At 45.3% G+C, this 20252-nt stretch overlaps 1 protein-coding gene across 2 annotated transcripts in view; it reads right to left on the minus strand.

The window, feature by feature from the left end:
* SGMS1 (sphingomyelin synthase 1) overlaps positions 1-20252 on the minus strand; it is a 276959-nt gene that overhangs the window by 104701 nt on the left and 152006 nt on the right. For both annotated transcript variants that reach the window (XM_044296266.1, XM_044296268.1), the window contains exon 2: positions 11128-11197. The gene's annotated coding sequence lies outside the window, so the exon portion shown is untranslated. The remainder of the gene's footprint in view (positions 1-11127; positions 11198-20252) is intronic.

The following is a 20252-nucleotide window of genomic DNA, read 5'->3' on the forward strand; positions in this document are numbered from 1 at the left end:
GCAGGATGCCTGAGAAGGCGTCCTGTTGCCATGGGAACCTTCCCCGTCTGCTCAGTTATGGTCAGAACTGCGCAGACGGGGAAGGGTAAGGACGGGGCTCTGGGGGGGCTGCCTGGGAGCTCTCTCCCTCTCCATTCGGGGGGCTGCAAAGGCACAGCAGCCCCCCGATGGGAGAGGGAGGGAGCTCCCTGCGCTGTTAACCTTTTCCATACAGCGGTCCGTACGGACCGCGGTATGGAAAGGGTTAAACGGCTGACATCGCATCACCGATGTCAGCCGTTTATACCAGGGTGCCAGCAATGTGCTGGCACCCTGGTATACCCACTAGAAACCAACGATTATTCAAGGGGAGGCGGGCGGGGGATCGCGATCCCGCCTCCCGCACCGCCCGCCTCCCGCACCGCCCGCACCGCCCGCAACCCTCCCCCTGCACCTCCCACCGTGCTCAAATAACTCAGGGGTGCAGGGGGGAGGGATGCAGCAACATTTTTGGAATCCTAAAGTTTCTGATCCCCGCGGTCAGGGACCGCGGGGATCAGAAACTGCAGAAATCGCAGCAAACCGCAGGTCTGAATTGACCTGCGGTTTGCCGCGATCGCCGACATGTGGGGGTCACGGGACCCCCCCGCGCATTTAGCCTAGGTGCCTGCTCAATGATTTGAGCAGGCACCGCGTTCCGATCACTGCCAGCCGCACGGCAGTGATCAGAAATACACAGGGCGTACATGTACGCCCTGTGTCCTTAAGTACCAGGGCACAAGGGCGTACCTGTACGCCCTATGTCCTTAAGAGGTTAAAAAAGAATAAAGTTCTGGAATGGCCAAGCCAAAGTCCTGACCTTAATCCAATAGAAATGCGGTGGAAAGACCTTCATGAGAGGAAACCCACCAACATAACAGAGGTGAAGCAGTTCTGTAAGGAGGAATGGGCTAATATTCCTCCAAGCCGATGTGCAGGACTGATCAACACTTACTGGAAATGTTTATTTGCAGTTATTGCTGCGCAAGGGGGTCACACCAGAAGCTGAAAGCAAGGTTCACATACTTTTACCACTCACAGACATGTGATACTGGATAATTGTTCTTAATAAATAAATGATCAAGTCTAATATTTCTGATTTCATTATCTTCAACTACGTTTAGGACTTTAATGAAAATATGATGTAGTCTTAGGTCAAATTTATGCAGAAATATAGTAAATTCTGAAGTATTCACAAACTTTCAGGCTGTACAACAAATCTATCATTTAAGCGGTTTCCATTCAAGATATGACATTGCTATCACCCTGACTACAAACATGGCGCCCGCTTTCTGTGCACAGGCCCCTCAAACACTGGAGTTCCCACAACTCTAATATAAAAATTAGCTAAACAACACTGTTTTGTCAGTAAATTGACATTCAACAAAAACAAAATAACAAAAATGTGCGCCTTTTGATAAATGGGGAGAAACAAATCACCACTTTTGATTTGCAATGTTAGTATTTGTTTTGGCACAAATTACTCCATTATTGCTAAATGTCCCCCAATGAGTCCCCTCAGGGTCACTCTCCACAAGCACATAGTAGTAATGCCCACACTATGCCCCCTTCACAGAACTTACAGTCATGTGAAAAAATTAGGACACCCTTTGAAAGCATGTGGTTTTTTGTAACATTTTTAATAAAAGGTTATTTCATCTCCGTTTCAACAATACAGAGAGATTAAAGTAATCCAACTAAACAAAGAAAACTGAAGAAAAGTATTTTCAAGATCTTCTGTAAATGTCATTCTACAAAAATGCCTATTCTAACTGAGGAAAAAGATAGGACACCCTTGCCCCTAATAGCGAGTGTTACCTCCTTTGGCTGAAATAACTGCAGTGAGATGGTTCTTGTAGCCATCTACCAGTCTTCGACATCGGTCTGAGGAAATTTTACCCCACTCCTCAATGCAGAACTTTTTCAGCTGTGAGATGTTTGAGGGGTTTCTTGCACGTACAGCCCTTTTCAAGTCACCCCACAGCATCTCAATGGGATTCAAATCTGGACTTTGACTTGGCCATTCCAGGACTCTCCATTTCTTCTTTTTCAGCCAATCTTTGGTTGATTTACTAGTATGTTTTGGGTCATTGTCATGTTGCATGGTCCAGTTCCGCTTCAGCTTTAATTTTCTAACTGATGGTCTCACATGTTCTTCAAGCACCTTCTGATACACAGTAGAATTCATCGTGGATTCTATGATGGTGAGCTGACCAGGTCCTGCTGCAGCAAAGCAGCCCCAAACCATGACACTTCCACCTCCATGCTTCACAGTTGGTATGAGGTTCTTTTCTTGGAATGCTGTGTTTGGTTTACGCCAAACATGTCCTCTGCTGTTGTGTCCAAATAATTCAATTTTGGACTCATCTGTCCAAAGAACATTATTCCAGAAGTCCTGGTCTTTGTCAACTTTATCTCTGGCAAATGTCAGTCTGGCCTCGATGTTTCTCTTGGAAAGCAAAGGTTTCCTCCTTGCACACCTCCCATGCAAGTTAAACTTGTACAGTCTCTTTCTGATTGTAGAGGCATGTACTTCTACATCAACAGTAGCCAGAGCCTGCTGTAGTTCTCGAGATGACACTTTAGGGTTTTTGGAGACCTCTTTTAGCATCTTGCGGTCTGCTCTTGGGGTGAACTTGCTGGGGCGACCAGTCCTGGGCATGTTGGCAGTTGTTTTGAAAGCCCTCCACTTGTAGACTATCTTCCGGACAGTGGAATGGCTGATTTCAAAATCTTTTGAGATCTTTTTAAATCCCTTCCCAGACTCATAGGCTGCTACAATCTTTTTTCTGAAGTCCTCTGACAGCTCTTTTGCTCTCACCATGGTGCTCACTCTCACTTCAACAGTCAGGAGCACACCAAACTAAATGTCTGAGGTTTAAATAGGGCAAGCCTCATTCAACATGCAGAGTAACGATCTACTAATTATGTGCACCTGGTGTGATATACCTGTGTGAGATCTGAGCCAATTTAAGAGGGAATACATGTGAGGGTGTCCTATCTTTTTCCTCAGTTAGAATAGGCATTTTTGTAGAATAACATTTACAGAAGATCTTGAAAAGACTTTTCTTCAGTTTTCTTTGTTTAGTTGGATTACTTTAATCTCTCTGTATTGTTGAAACGGAGATGAAATAACCTTTTATTAAAAATGTTACAAAAAACCACATGCTTTCAAAGGGTGTCCTAATTTTTTCACATGACTGTATGTCCAGATATGTGCCCCCTCACAGTAGTTATCAAAGATGGTGGAGACTGTTCAGATCCTGTGGTCCATATTAATGCCCCCTTAATGCCCTCACACAGTAATTATTTCCCCTTTGTGCCAGCACACAGTAGTAATATCCACATTGTTATGTCACAGTAGTTATGCCAGATATGTGCCCCTCACAGTAATATGCCCTGATATGTGCCCCCTCACACAGACCCATTGAAATGATTGGGTCTGGAATCAGTCTGGATGATATGCTTTTGCTGCACACATTTGTTATTGAGAGAGGCCTTAATCTGACATCACACGTGGCGGGACACCGGTGCATGCCATTTGCCGACACCAGACAAAGCAACCATGCAACGCTCAGCAAGTATCGTACATGGACCCTTCTGATTTGATAATTGTTGGGTGTCGGAAATGTTTTTGCTCTCTCTCTCTGTCTGATCAGAAGAACCTGAGGGGGTCATTTATTATCCTGAAATATGCCTATATTTCAGGTGCAGTCGCCGCAATCTGCGACTTTGCCCCGCTCACGCCATGTCTGAAAAAGTAGACGGGAAGGGGATGGGCCGACAGGCCCGTCTCAGTCACCATTTTCTACACCTGGTTTAGGGGTAGAAAATGATCTACTTCTAGAACTGGAACATCTAGAACATGTAGAACTGGCGGAGGATCTGCCAAAGTTATGAAGAGGCCGGCGCCTCTCCATAACTTCGGCGGAAGCACTGCCAGATATAGGGACACGACACGAACCATATGCATTTTGTGATCTGCAAATTACGGATGACGTCCATGTGCCATCTACCCTTTTTTTGCAGACCCATTAACTAGCCTGCATGTTGGGGACCAGTATAGGACATGTCACATTTTCTATCCTTTGGGGAACAGACATACGGATGCAGAAAACAAATTACTTCTATATGCTTTATTGCTTTCCATATCCGTATGTCCGTTCTGCACAAAACAGAAAATGTGACACGTCCTATACTTCTCTACAAAATGCGGACTGCAGACCTATTTAAGTCAATGGGTCTGCAAAAATATGCGGATCGCACATGGACCACATAAATATCTTGCCGATCCACGGACCGCAAAATACATGAGTGTGGGCCAGGGCCAGAGGGGGACAGGGGTGATGGGTGGAGTAAAAAAAATATAACATACCAAGTGTCAAGTTCAGTGTCTGGCTTCATTAGCATATTATAAAGGTCTGTTTTTTAGGAGAACGGCGGCAGGCAGGGAGTTAACAAACATACAGTTATGTTCTGCTGACATTAGCACATCGCTGATGTGTCAGCAACATAACGTTATTTCTCATGACAGAAACCCTTTAGGTTTTACACAATAACAGCATTTTTTAAACTAAAAAAATCATGTTTTAGTGTCTCCATAGTCTGAGAGCCATAGTTTTTTTATTTTTTGGGTGATTGTCTTAGATAGGGCTAATTTTTTGCAGCATGAGGTGACGGTTAAATTGGCACTATTTTAGCACACTTTCAATTTTTTTGACGGTGTTCACCTGAGGGGTTAGGTCATGTGATATTTTTATAGAGCCAGTCGATATGGATGCAGCGATACCTAATATGTCTACTTTTCTTTTTTTTAACAATTTTTATTTAATTTTACCTTATTTGGGGAAAAGAATGCTTTTTTTTATTGAAATTTTTAATTTTTTTGCAAAGCTTTATTTTAACTTTTTTTTTTTCACTTAATTTTTTTGTCCCACTCTGGGACTTCAGCTTTTGGTTGTCTGATCCCCTTTACAATGCATGACAATACTTCTGTATTGTGATGCATTGATTGTAAGTGTATTACCAGAGTAATATACTTACAGCCTGTGAGATCCACGGGGCTTGATCTCACAGGGTTACATGGAAGGCAGCCATGATGCTGACCGTGGCACATCAAGGGTTAATGCGCCGACATCGGTGTTTTCGCCGATGCCGGCGCATACAGCAGGGGTCCGGCTATCAGTGACTTCCGGACCCCGCTGCTGATCGGTAATAGTATTGCGCTGGGCGGCAAGTCACGTCCCGCTGTGCCTTACTATTACGGCGCTGGGCGGGAAGGGGTTAAACTGTGATTTTCATCAGCGATTGTGAGCCAAAACAAGGTATGGGTCAAAAACACAGAACAGGTGCAAAACTTTGGATTATTCTCTGCGTAGCCTCTACTCCTGGTTTTGACTCACAATCACTGATGGAAATCACTGATCAAACACTGACTGTGAAAGTGGCCTAACGGCTCATGCGCACAAAAACTAGCTGTTTTCTAATGGAACGAAATACAGAAACGGCTATGTACGCATGAGGCCAGTTGTCTCACTTCAGCAAATTGTATTTATTACGTAGAAGAAGTTATTAAAAGCCGCTTACTAATGTATTGTGATTGTCCATATTGCTTCCTTTGCTGGCTGGATTTATTTTTCCATCACATTATACACTGACCACCCTGTAATCCAGCAGTGGTGGCCGTTCTTACAAACTATAGGAAAAAGCGCCAGCCTCTCTGGTGGTCGGGATCATGGCACTGCACATAGGCTAGTGCTTTTTCCTATAGTGGGCAAGCACGACCACCACTGAAGGATTGCAGGGTGGTCATAACCATGGAAACGAGTAGTGTATAATGTGATGGAAAAATGAATCCAGCCAGCTAAGGAAGAAATATGGACAATCACAATACGTTAGTAAGTGCCTCGTATTAACTTTTTCTAAATGCTATTTGCCAAAGTGAGACAACCCATTAAAAAGGGAACTGTCAGCTCTCTTCTCATAAAAACAGAAACAGCCGGCACTCTGATTATCGGCCTCGCGGTGCTCGCGTCCAGGGTCAGTGTCCCATAAATCAATGAATCAATGAAGTAAACGACCGGCACTCGCAGTAAGGTATGATCTTCAATCTTTCTTTATTTCGCCATATAGAGGACTGAAAAAACAATGCGTTTTGACTCAATTTAAATTGAGTCTTTGTCAAGCACAATTTAAATAAAAAAATCCCATATTTGTCTGTTTTAATAAATGCATTTGCCATACAATAATTCAGGAGCATCTTTTCTTATAATGCTGCCTTATGACAGAGCATTTTAAGAATAGAGGCTCCGGAATTAGTATATTATGGAGATTACAAATATTTACTGAAACAGACACATTGGGAGAGGGGACAGCATCTCTTTAAAGGGCATCTGTCAGCAGTTTCATAGGTACAAATCTGCTGACAGATGCTGGGATCTGCTCTTTTCTGTGGGGTAACTTAGCAGTAAAAGTTTGGTTTCCCATCACCACAAGGTAAATTAAAGGCTGGAAATGCGCCCCCCCCCCCCCCATGCACCAGGGCCCCTCACACTGATTCTACTTACCTGGCCTCCCGCTCCTGGTCCCCACACGGCCGCCGCTGCTTTTCTGCTTGTAAAACAGCCAATGGCAGGCGGTGACAGGGACGAGCCTCCCTAGTATCGTGGGTGACACTAGGGAGGCTAGTCCCAATGACCGCCTGTCATTGGCTGCTTCAGACCCCCCCCCCCAGCACCGGATGTTTTTATTATTATCTGCACATGGGGAGAAGCAGCCAGGTACGTAGAATCAGTGTGAGGGGCCTGGGCGTATTGGGGGAAGGGAGCATTTCCAGCCTTGGATAACCCCTTTAAGCATCACATAGTGTCCAGCCAAATGACAAGGTTGCCTGTGCAGTAGAGGACAGGTCAGTCAGAGATCTTTCCCTAATATGAAAATGGGGTTTCTAAACAGGACAACCCTTTAAGACAGACCGGTTGCTAGTAATATAACAACCATAGCCTTTTATAGGGAGGTTTTAAGGTGAAACCAAAACCGGCACTGATAGAGGGCGATGAGGCTTGGCCTGGAAGGACCCTCGCTCTGCTGTAATAACCACCTTCAGGCTTTGTTTAGTCACGATTTCTAAGCCAGGAAATAAACATCACTTAAATCCACTGGCATAAGGGTAATGATTCTGCAATTAGTTGATGAAAAGAGCCATTACGTACGGGAAACCATTCTTCACTACCTAATGCAGTAGCCAGGCCTCGTGACGAGAAACACCGAAAAGGCCAAAGAAGAGGCCAAGACATGAAAGCGGCAATGTAACACAACAAGCAGTTATACAGCATATCATTATCCTCATACAAAGAAAATGATTGACTTATTGCCCTAAACCACAGCTATATAGACGTCATAGGGAGAAGCGGCTCTACTGCAAATTACACTGAACTTTGAAAAGGTCAAAAATCCCCAGCGGCAAAAGTCAAAACCCTGAAAGCAAGAAACTACACTACATCATATATGTTGGCTTGTGAATCTTATTTTTTCCATATTTTATTGAATATTTATTTTACCGGTAAATATATTTTATATTACAACATTTAAAGTGTTAGCCCCACACCTCCAGCCTATCAGCTGTTCGCCAGTAGCTCCAGCACTGGAAACCGATAGCTCCTTCTGCTTTGTACTGGATTGGGCTCATCGCTGCAGTGCTGCTACCATTAACAAGTCTCAGATCAGCCCTACCAGTAAGTAATATCACAACTGTTTTCCCTTGCAGCTCCTCTGGATGCACCAGTTAGGCTCCATTCACACGTCCGTAACGTATTTTGCGGATCCGCAAAACACGGATACCGGCAACGTGTGTTTCGCATTTTGCAGACGGCACATCGCCGGCACTAATAGAATATGCCTATTCTTGTCTGCAATTGCGGACAAGAATAAGACATGTTCTATTTTTTTCGGGAACGGGATTGCGGACCCAGAAGTGCGGGTCCGCAATTCCGTATCCGGGCAGCACATTGTACAGCCCCATAGAAATTAATGGGTCCGCAAAGTGCAGAACGAAATTGCGGATGTGTGAATGAGGCCTTACAGTGGAAAATTGCTAAATAAAATACAAATTTGAGTAGGATGTCCCCTGGAGGTCTACGACCTCATGGGGGACATACTATGTAAAATAAAAAAACATACACTATATGGACAAATGTACTGGGACACACTTCTTGCTAAATTCAGATGTATTATTCACAGCCATTGCCACAGGTGTATAAAATCCAGCACCTAGCCATCCGGTCTGGTTTTTTCAAGAATTTGTGAAAGAACAGGTTGTCCTAAAGAGCCCACTGAATTCGGGCATATAGAGATATTGCACCATCAACTGTGAGTGGTATTATTGCAAAGTGGAAGCAAGTCACCCACAAAGTGGCAGACCACATACTTTTCCAGTGCAGGATCATTGAACGCTCAGGAATGGGCCTTGAGACTGTGGACTGAAACACTCCATTGCTCAGCAGTACAGGAGAGCAGTCATTAAAAGGGGTTGTCCAGGGGGTAAAACATATTGGGAAAAGGCATTGGAGGGGATCAATAAAAGGTCAATAAAATAAGCCACCCCTCATTCATTGCTGGTCTCTGCTTTCTGGTTCCATCTTGACATAAAGGAAATGCCTGGAGATACCTTCTCAGCTGATAACTTGCTGAGGGGATCACCACTGCAGCCAGTGATAGGTTGAGCATACCCAGGTATTTTCTACTTGTGGAGATAGGACAAGGTAATACACAGCAGTGACTGGAACAGGAGAGGCAGGGTAATGCCCCTTCCAGACAAGCAAGTTCCCTGCATCGGAATGGTAGCAATGTAGAGAAGAAGCAGAACTTCAGTAAAACAAATCATTCTTACAAGTTGAAGACCACACTGTTAACTGTAGGTGGTATAGTTTTAAGGAAAAACGTAGACAGATCCGGCACTCAGATAAAAACAAATTCTCACTGTTGCTTACGAGTTTCCTGCATACAAGCCCTTCCTCATAGCGGTATAGTTTTCACCCCAATTTCATGCAGTAAGGCATCCTGCACACGAACGTGTACGCTCCGTTGCCATATTACGGACCGCATTTGCGGATCCGCAATACACGGGTGCAGTTCCGTGGGCATTCCGCATCACGGATGCGGACCCATTCACTTCAATGGGTCCGGAGATACGTGATGGTGCAAGTCGGAAGCACGGAACGGAACCCTACGGAGTGCTTCTGTGGGGTTTTGTCCCTTACTTCCGTTCCGCAAAAAGATAGAACATGTCCTATCTTTTTGCGGAACCGCCGGATCACGGACCCATTAAAGTGAATGGGTCCGCAATCCGCTGCAGGCTGCCATACGGACTGTGTTCGTGCATTGTGGCCCGTAGCACGACCACGGGGCGCACACATTCATGTGCAGGAGGCTTAATACAATGACATCCCCGATAGCGGGCAGATGTGCATGTTAGCAATTCCAAGTTTCTTTGACAGATCCAGATGCTTTCTATATTGGCTTTCTGGGACAGTTATGATCTGTATATTAGGGTTGTCACGATACCAAAATTTTGATTCGACTTCGATACCGTAAAAAGAATAAAACACCCCAAAAAAGCTGCGTGCATTCTGCTTTTTTGGAACTTCCAGCCCATAATCGAACAGTCCTATCCTATTTTTGGGTGGTGCAAAATGACTAGAAAATGGCGAATTGCGCAATTTATTTTTTTCTGTTACGGCGTTCACCACATAGGAGATTTTTTTTTAGATTTTAATAGTTTGGACTTTTCAGACGTGGCAATATGTAATATGTTTATTTATTTATTTTTTATATGTAAAATTGGGAAAGGGGTGATTTATTTTATTTTTTTACTTTTTATTTAATAACAATTTCCCCCTTAGGGGCTAGAACATGGGATCTTTTAATCCCTTGTCCTATTCACCCTTCAAAGAGCTCTATCAGGGTGAATAGGACCTCACACTGTCCCTGCTGCCCTTGTGCATAGTACACACAGCAGCAGGGAGGTGACTATGGCAGCCAGGGCTTCAGTAGCGTCCTGGCTGCCATGGTAACCGATCGAAGCCCCAGGATTACACTGCTGGGGCTTTGAGCGGAACTGCCACCAATGAGGAGAAGGGGAGGGGACCTTGTGGCCACTGCCACTAATGACTTAATACTGGGGGGTTGGAGCGCACGGCACCACCAATGTTTTTAAACCTTTAATACAAATAAAGGAGGCGGGTGCCAACGGCAGAATCACATAGCCGGCACCCAACTAGGGTTGGGCGATATACCGGTATCACGATATACCGCGGTATTAAAAAAACGGCGATATCGCTGTTTCCTAAATATAGGCCCCCCATACAGTATAACGTCTCCTTGTGGCCCCCCATACAGTATAACGTCTCCTTGTGGCCCCCCATACAGTATAACGTCTCCTTGTGGCCCCCCATACAGTATAACGTCTCCTTGTGTTTTTTTTTCTTTTAAACGGGTATTTATCATGATATATATCGTTATTGCGATAAATTTTTTAATATCGTTATCATCTGAATATTTTTGATATCGTCCAACCCTACACCCGACCTCTATGACAGGGAGCTGCGATCAGCCTCCTGTTTTTGTATTAACGGTTTAGTTATCATCATTGGTGGCGCAGTGGCCACAGCCCCTCCCCTCCTCCGCCCGTCTCTCTCCTCATTGGTGGCAGCGGCACAGAGGGAGGAAGAGAGTGACTCCTTCTCCCCTGTGCTGCTGAGGGAACATGGAGCGCGCTGAGAGCAGCGCGCTCCATGTTCTCTGATACTAGGCTGCGCAGTAGCGGTAAATGGCAAATCCCGGTATTGAATCAATACCGATATAAAAGTATCGATAATTTGATACCCCGTGCAACCCTACTTTATATGGTGCCGGGACAGTGGTGAGCATATATACGCTGTGCTCATTGCGTATAACCAGGTGACAGTATTCACAAGTTCTAGAGATCGCTCTTACATATTCCATTCTTGAATGCTACCTTAATATGTTCAAACAAAAGTAAAGGATGGCTCTCATGCTGAACAGGCACTGATCAAGGTCCTGCAAATGCGCATATAGATAATGAAAACTTACCTCAAATGATTTCACGGCCTGCTCCTTGATCTTTTTAAATCCATGCTGTACTCGTTGTCAACATATTTTACTGTAGAGAAAAGATAAAAGTGCTAAATACAGAGAAAAGTTCTACAATATTATATGCAACCACATCACTTAAAAAAGCATTTCCTCCTAAAATAAAACAAAAAATCACTATTCTGTCAGTTTGCTTCTCTGAAAATTAGGTGACAACCAACACTGCCGCCACTGTAGAGCTAAAGACGCCCATAGGCTGAATACTCGTTCAGCCATCAGGTATTGTTTTGGACTCCCCCCATATAGACAGATGCTTAGCTCAACCAAGGGGGGTGAGACACCTCTGGGGGCAGCTTATCTCCTTATTCTTGGGAACAGAAGAATCAAGTGTTGAAATGCAACATGTCTGATCCTTCATTTCCCGACATCACCATTTGAGGAAAAGTCGGCAACCCCTCTCTACACACATGACAATCAAAATCACTGGGCCTGGACGACTTTTAATGGAATATGCATTTGGAGTTGTAGTTGTCTCCATTTTGATCATGCTCTTCTAATACTACCATCTTTCCCACGGGTCGATTTAAAAAAGTGCAGAATATAGCGGTAGGCTGCTCTCCCTGATCTCATTTGAGGCCAGTTAGGACAAGGTGAGTAAGTATCATATAGAGTAGGTTCTCGTCCAAAAGAGGTCGCCTTGCCATGGTGGATGGGTACAAATGATTTGGATCAAAATGTATTTGCCATATACATCATATTCATTTTACATAGTGAAATTAGCATTAGGCCTCATGCACACAACAGTTTTTTTTTTTTTTTGGGCGGACGCAAAAAACAACGGATGCAGCATCCGTTTTTTTTTTGTAGGATCCGTTTTTTTCGACAGATCCCTTGTAATAAATGCCTATCCTTGTCCGCAAATGTGAAAAAAGTAGCACATGCACTATTTTTTTTGCTGAAGGTAAACACGGGCAATGGGCGCGGAACACAAACGGATGAGCTATCAGCGTTTTTTTTGCTGACCCATTGAAATTCCCCATCCTATCTGCAAAAAAAACTAAAAACGAACGGAGGCCGAGAAAAACATGAGGCCTAAGGCAGTATATTCTATGTTTGCAGAGTATTGTTGCACTGTGGTGCTTGTACATTACACACCTGAACGAATGTTATGAAAGGCCTGCCGTTACAGCACCATTGCTGCTTGGCCACGGATTCTGCCGTGGGTTTTCATGCAGATCCGCTCTAGGTTTAACTGTACTGCATGGAGCTAAACCGTAAGCAGGCTCCCTCTGTGGCTTTGCGCCAAGAATGGACCTCTACATTTTTCGGAACCGAATCTGCACTGAAAATACTTTGTCTGAACAAGATGGCAACAAGTGAGAAATAAGGAATTCTTTATTTCTATTCTCTAGTTTGTTCTGTTGATCGTGTTCCTAGAGTAACATTTCATGTGTGCTAATCATGGGCATGGCTGCATTACCATCTCCCAGAAGAGCTTCACATCCATATTTATGTTCTGTCAGGGGGCTTTTCAGGAATGCGAATGTTATTTCTTGGCCGGGCGACCACTCCCTGCAGAACACTCGACACGGTTCATCTTAGCAGACATACACATTTCTGCCTACTGTATAGAAACACTTGAGAAAGTTGTGTCATTCAATACTCTTTCCGTACTGTTTGAATTCCTGTTTAAAGTGGGAACCTTGTACAATGTGGTGTGACCACCATGGTGAGTGTCCTCTACTGAGCAGGCTTCCTGTGCATTTCCTTAAAGAGGACCTGACACCTCTCCTGACATGACTGTTTTAGTAACCTCTTGCATTAGGCTACTTTCACACGCATTTTAGTTTTCCGTTATCGAGATCAGTCATAGCGGCTCAATACCAGAAAAAAACGCATCAGTATTGTCCCCATTCATTGTCAATGGGGAAAAAACACAAATGCTCCAAAATGCATTCCTTTCCGATTAGTTGCGTTCCCATACCGGAGAGCAAACAGCAACATGTTATAGTTGGCTTTCCGTTCTGGGACGCGGAGAAAGACGGATCCGGCATGACCCCCAATGCAAGTCAATGGGGACAGATCCGTTTTCTCTGACACAATAGAAAATGGATCCGTCCCCCATTGACTTTCAATGGAGTTCATGACGGATCCGTCTTGGCTATGCTAAAGATAATACAACAGGAATAAATTATATGACGTAGCGGAGGGGGCGGCGCCGTTCGGCTCCGATGTGGGAGAAAATTAGTTTATGAGGAGGCGTGCTAGGCTTAAAATAAAGGCTGGCTGGGCACTGCAGGGGGGCGTTACTGGGCACTAGAGGAGAGGAATAACGCCCCTCTGGGCACCTTGAAGCTTAATTAGCATATCTGAAAAATCGCTTTTTGATCAAAATGAAAACTTGAATAAAAGAAAGAAGACCCATGCTGGAATGAAGGTACTTTATTGAACATTGCAATGGTAACAGTTTAATATGCTCAATCTAGGTGACAGATTCTCTTTAAAGGGATTCTGTCACCTCGTTTTAGTCTATAGAGCTGTGGACATGCACGGCTAGATAGCCGCTAGCATGTCCGCAATATACCTGTCCCATAAAGCGGTGTCCTTTTATTGTGTTTAAAAAATGATTTTAAAGATATGTAAATGAGCCTGGTAAGGAGCCAAAGGGGCTGTACTAACCTTCTTGGAGCCCAGCCACGCCCCCTGTGAAGGAGCCCAGCACCGCCCGCATCCTCCGAATCTCCTTCTTGCTCACAGTCAGATTGCTGTAATCTGGCGATGCGCGAGCTCACGCATGCGCAGTGCCGGCATAGTGTTCCGTCCCTGTGCTGGCATCTGCCTCAGGGAAGGAACTGCGCATGCGCGAGCTCGCACATCGCGAGATTACGGCGATCTAACTGTGAGCAAGGAGGAGATTTGGAGGACGCAGGCGGTGCTGGGCTCCTTCACAGGGGGGCGTGGCTGGGCTCCAAGAAGGTTAGTACAGCCCCTTTGGCTCCTATACCAGGCTAATTTACATATCAAGAAAATCTATTTTTAAACACAATAAAAGCACACAGCCCTACAGTACCGGTATATTGCGGACATGCTAGCGGCGATCTAGCCGTGCATATCCGCAGCTCTATAGGCTAAAACGAGGTGACAGAATCCCTTTAAAGGAAATCTGTCACCAGGATAATCGCTATTGCGGTAAAGTCATGGCCTAATAGCACTTAGTACCTTTTTTTCAGATATTATAGAAAAAAATGCGTATAGCAGCATAGCGAAAAAAAATAAAGCCTTATCTTGTGGTGGTGCCAGCCGTGTTGGGAGCCAGTCTGAAGTTCCCTCTTGGATGCGTCATATATGAAGAAACTGCAGCACTCACTTGTCTTCAATTCTGTGGAATTTATTTCACCAGCAAAAATGCAACGTTTCAACCGTAATGGCCTTTCTCAAGCTTGAGAAACACCATTACGGTCGAAATGTCGCATTTTTGCTGGTGAAATCAATTCCACAGAATTGAAGACAAGTGAGTGCTGCGGTTTCTTCTTATTTCCAGATGTGCCTTTGTTCCAGCAATAGATGTTTTTATCCTCTGGAAATCCTGTTTATTTGGTATGCAAATGAGCCAGTAAGGTGCCCAGAGGGGCGTCACTCTTGCAGGAAGGAGCCCAGACACGCCCCCTGCCACAATGTGTCCACCCTCAAAAGACTTAAAACCCCGCCCCCAGGTCCAGTTAATCCACGCCCCTGATACAGTTAGGCCACGTCCCCTCCCACTCCTCAGCCGACTGAGTTTGAAAAAATGAAGTTAAAAATCAACTTCTAGGTCCTGCTAAGCCATGCCCAGATTTGTTTAGCCCAGTGCTGCTGTCTTAGAGTGAGTTGTTCAAAAGGACACGCCCCCGATCCAGTAAAGGCCACTGTTAAGGCGGTGGTATGCTGTGAAAGTCACTGTTAAAGGGGAAGGCTGCTGTAAAGGTCAAAGTTAAGGGGATGGGCTGCTGTGGAGGTCCAATTTTAAGGGATGGGGCACTGTGGGGAGGGGGGGCGTCATTATTAAGGGGTGGGGAGCTGTGGAGGTCACTGTTTTGGGGGTGGGGTGCTGTAGATGTCACTGTTATAGTGGATAGTGTTGATATCTTTTAACGACACCCACAAACATTAAATGAAATAGATTAAATATTTCCGAGCAAAGCCGAGTCCTTCAGCTTGCATATATATATATATATATATATACCAAGGAAAAATGGCGGCACTGGTACACAATCCAATAAAGATAGGGTGCACGTCTCCAGGGGAATAGGCTTCTTACCCCAATGTATAGTCCAGAAAAATGGGCGTGTCACGAGGGTGTCAAGAGCCACGTCTGACTCCGTTATACCCGGGGTCAGGAAGTCGCAGCGGGTGGCTGCGCGCTCTATGTCTAAAGATCACGTTGTTTCTTAGTGATTGTTTTCTGTGTTTGCCTTGCAATCCTTTTTGTCTCACTCAGGGATCCGTAGCTTCTCCTCCTCAGCTGTTTCTTGTCTGCCACTCCCAACCTCCTTATATTCTCCTCTAACACTTCTCTAGTTGCCAGTTATAGAGCTTCCTGCCTGGACTTCTATACTGACCCACTGGAGCTGTGAATCCTGGTTGTTGTTCCAGAGTGCTACCCTCCGGATCCCTGTTGGGCTTTTTGTTGTCTCCTGTTGTCGCCCACCTGGGATTATATGTTTAGTCTGTATTGTCTGTCCTCCCCTTGGTGTTTTCCTTTAGAGCTAGTGGTGCGGACTAGTGTTCCCACCGCCCTGTTCACTATCTAGGGCTCATCTTAGGGAAAGCCAGGGTTTTAGGCACGTGATCGGCGTACGGGTGAGGAACCCGTCTAGGGACGTCAGGGCAGCCAGGTGCCAGCCGCAAGGTGAGTCGGGGGTCACCACCTTCCCTCTCACTTGGGCAGGGCCTTCCTCTTTCCCTCCCTCTCTGTCACGTATGTGATAGTCACGCCGATCGTGATATTATAACTGGCCCTTATTTTTTGGGAGAAAAAAAAAATACATTTTTTTTTTTTCTCTCTCTCTACTTAGAATCCAATATGGATCCTATTGCTGCTTTGGCAAAACAGCTTCAAGGCCTGTCTTTGGAGGTGGCAGGATTGAAGGCGTGTCCTCCAACAACAGCAGCAAATGCAGCAGACCGCAAGCCCAGCGGTTGCTATGGGTAACCAGGTTGTTACAGAACCCAAGGTTGTTCTTCCTGACAGATTTTCTGGGGAAAGGGACAAATTTGTGACGTTCCGTGAGGCCTGCAAATTATATTTTAAGCTGCGCCCTTACTCCTCAGGTAATGAAGAACAGCGGGTGGGGATTGTTATTTCCCTGCTTCAGGGGGACCCGCAATCCTGGGCGTTCTCGTTACCCCCTGGTTCCCAGGCTCTCCGGTCAGTGGAGGGATTTTTTGGGGCTTTGGGTCTCATATATGATGACCCTGACCGAGTCGCCCTGGCTGAGTCGAAGTTACGGAGACTCCTACAGGGAGATCGGCCAGCAGAGGAATATTGCTCAGAGTTCCGTAGGTGGGCTACGGATACTCAGTGGAACGACCCGGCTCTCAGGAGTCAGTTCTGCTCTGGGTTATCTGAAAGGGTTAAGGATGCGCTGGCGTTGTATGAGACCCCCCTTTCCCTTGATGCTGTTATGTCCCTCTCTATCAGAATAGATAGACGTCTTAGGGAGAGATCGAAAATTCCTGAGCAATTGGTAACCTCTCCCAAGCAGCAGTTAGTCTGTACTGACTTAGATGAGCCTATGCAGCTAGGAGGAACTTCTCATCAGGTCCGTCCTCCTGAGGTTCGCCGTAGGGGGGGGGGGGCTTGTTTTTTCTGTGGGGGGAGGGGTCATTTCATTAATGTCTGTCCCTCCTTTCTCAAAAACAAAAGACCGTCGGAAAACTACTAACCCCAGGCTGTGCGGAGGATGTCAGCCGGGGGGTATACGTTTCCTCCATACGAACATCTCAATTTGTGTTGCCAGCGGTTATTGTTTTTGGTGTTAAGACGGAGTCTTTTTCTTTTTTTCTAGACAGTGGAGCAGGAGTAAATTTGATAGATGCCCATTTTGCCCGCACTATGGGTTTGTCTCTCTGTACGCTGCAGAGACCTATTCCCATATTCGCTATTGATTCTGCTCCTCTGTCTCAGAGAAACCTCACTCACATTGTCCATAACTTACACCTTCGGGTAGGGGACCACCATAATGAGTGTCTTTCATGTTACGTTCTGGAGGGCCTTCCCTCTCCTGTGGTATTGGGTCTTCCCTGGCTAGTAGCGCACAATCCAGTGGTGGATTGGCAGGCCAGGGAGATATTGGAGTGGAGTGATCATTGCAGAGAGAATTGCTTAAATAACAATTGCTTAATCGCCTCCATAGCTTCCCTACCTACATTTATTTCGGACTTTGAGGACGTTTTTTCTGAAAAGGGTTGTCAGAAGCTACCACCTCATCGTCCTTATGATTGCCCGGTTAACCTGATTCCCGGTGCAAAATTACCCAAGTCCAGGTTGTATAATCTTTCGGGTCCCGAGAGACAAGCCATGAAAGATTATATCTCCGAGAGTCTGGCTAAGGGACACATCAGACCCTCTTCTTCACCCGTGGCTGCAGGGTTTTTCTTTGTTAAAAAGAAAGATGGGGGCCTGCGTCCTTGCCTAGATTTCCGTGAGCTAAACCGGATAACCATCCGAGACCCATACCCTCTTCCTCTCATTCCTGACCTTTTTAATCAGATTGCGGGTGCTAGGTGGTTCTCCAAACTTGATCTTAGGGGGGCCTACAATCTGATTCGTATCAAGGAGGGGGATGAGTGGAAGACAGCTTTTAACACCCCTGAGGGGCATTATGAAAATTTAGTCATGCCTTTCGGTCTGACCAATGCCCCTGCTGTCTTCCAACATTTTGTTAATGATATTTTTAGTCATCTCATCGGCAGGTTTGTAGTCATATACCTAGATGATATCTTAATTTATTCGGCGGATCTGAAAACACATGAAGTACATGTCAGGCAAGTACTGCAGGTCCTACGGACGAATAAATTATATGCGAAAATTGAAAAATGTGTCTTCGCCGTTCAGGAAATACAGTTCCTGGGATATCTATTATCTGCTTCAGGTTTCCGTATGGATCCTAGGAAGGTCCAGGCAATTTTAGATTGGGATCTTCCTGAGAACCTTAAAGCTCTACAACGGTTTTTGGGTTTCGCAAATTTCTATAGAAAGTTCATTAAAAATTATTCAGTGATCGTTAAACCCCTTACTGACATGACTAGGAAGGGGACTGATTTTTCTAAATGGTCTGACGCCGCTAAAATTGCATTTTCCTCTCTAAAAGAGAGATTTACCTCGGCACCTGTTCTAATTCAACCTGATGTCTCCCAGCCTTTTATTGTTGAAGTAGATGCGTCAGAGGTGGGAGTGGGGGCTGTATTGTCTCAGGGTCCGTCTCCTGGCAAATGGCGTCCTTGCGCTTTCTTTTCCAAAAAGTTATCTACAGCAGAAAAGAACTATGATATTGGAAATAGGGAACTGTTGGCGATTAAACTGGCGTTTGAAGAGTGGCGTCACTTCTTAGAGGGAGCAATCCACCCCGTCACGGTGATTACGGATCACAAAAACCTTCTGTACCTAGAATCGGCTAAGCGTCTCACCCCTAGACAAGCTAGGTGGTCGCTATTCTTTACCAGATTTAACTTTGTAATCACCTATCGTCCTGGGGCAAAAAATACCAAGGCAGACGCATTATCTCGTAGTTTCCCTGGAGGGGGTAATGTTAGTGATCCGGTACCTATTTTACAAAGAGGAGTGGTTGTCTCTGCTGTACACTCTGTTCTAGAGGGAAAGGTGTTAGAGGCCCAGGGGGACGCCCCGGCCTCTTGCCCCTCAGAGAAATTGTTTGTACCGTTAAACCTGCGTCTTGAATTATTAAAGGAACATCATAATTCGGCACTTGCTGGGCACCATGGTAGTAAAGCAACCTTGGAGCTATTGTCTCGTCGTTTTTGGTGGCCAAGGTTGCGTCAGGATGTAATGGGTTTCGTGTCTACTTGTGCACGCGCGAAAGTCTCTCATACACGTCCAGCAGGGTCTTTATTGCCACTTTTCATCCCCAATAGGCCATGGACACATCTATCAATGGATTTCATCACTGACTTACCTTTGTCTGCGGGTAAAACAGTTATCTTGGTAGTAGTAGACAGGTTTAGCAAAATGGTACACTTTATTGCGCTACCCGCACTTCCTAATGCTAAGACTCTTGCTCAGGTGTTTATCAGTGAAATAGTGAAGCTTCACGGGGTCCCTTCCGATGTGGTTTCGGATCGGGGAACCCAGTTTATTTCTAAGTTTTGGAGAGCTTTTTGTTCCCGTTTGGGGGTACACTTGTCCTTTTCCTCAGCTTTCCATCCTCAGTCGAATGGACAGACTGAGCGTACCAACCAAAACCTAGAAACATATTTAAGGTGTTTTGTGTCTGAAAACCAAGAGGTGTGGTCATTATATTTACCGTTAGCTGAGTTTGCCATAAATAATCGCTGTCAGGAATCCACTGGCAAGTCACCATTTCTTGGTGCATACGGTTTTCATCCCCAATTTTGTACTTTCAAAGAGGGGGGGTCTTCTGGGGTTCCCGAAGAGGAACGGTTTTCTTCATCTCTTTCATCGGTATGGCAGAAGGTGCAAGCTAACTTGAAAAATATGAGTGCTAAATATAAATGCATGGCCGATAAGAAACGGTCGCCAGGTCCGGACCTAGGAGTGAATGACTATGTGTGGTTGTCTACTAGGAATATTAAGTTGAAGGTTCCTTCTTGGAAACTGGGTCCTAGGTTCATTGGTCCTTATAAAATAGTAGCCGTCATTAACCCTGTGGCTTTTCGCCTGGAGCTACCTCAGACTTTTAAGATCCATAACGTCTTCCATAAGTCGTTACTCAAGAAGTATGTTCCACCTCTAGAACCATTACCGCTGCCACCTCCTCCTGTTATTGTGGATGGTAATCTGGAGTTTCAAATATTCCGAATTGTTGATTCTCGTCGGGTCCGCCGCTCTCTTCAGTATCTGGTGCATTGGAGGGGTTACGGTCCCGAGGAAAGAATGTGGGTTCCAG

Source organism: Bufo gargarizans, chromosome 6 (genome assembly GCF_014858855.1).
Source record: "Bufo gargarizans isolate SCDJY-AF-19 chromosome 6, ASM1485885v1, whole genome shotgun sequence".
Lineage (NCBI taxonomy): Eukaryota > Metazoa > Chordata > Amphibia > Anura > Bufonidae > Bufo > Bufo gargarizans.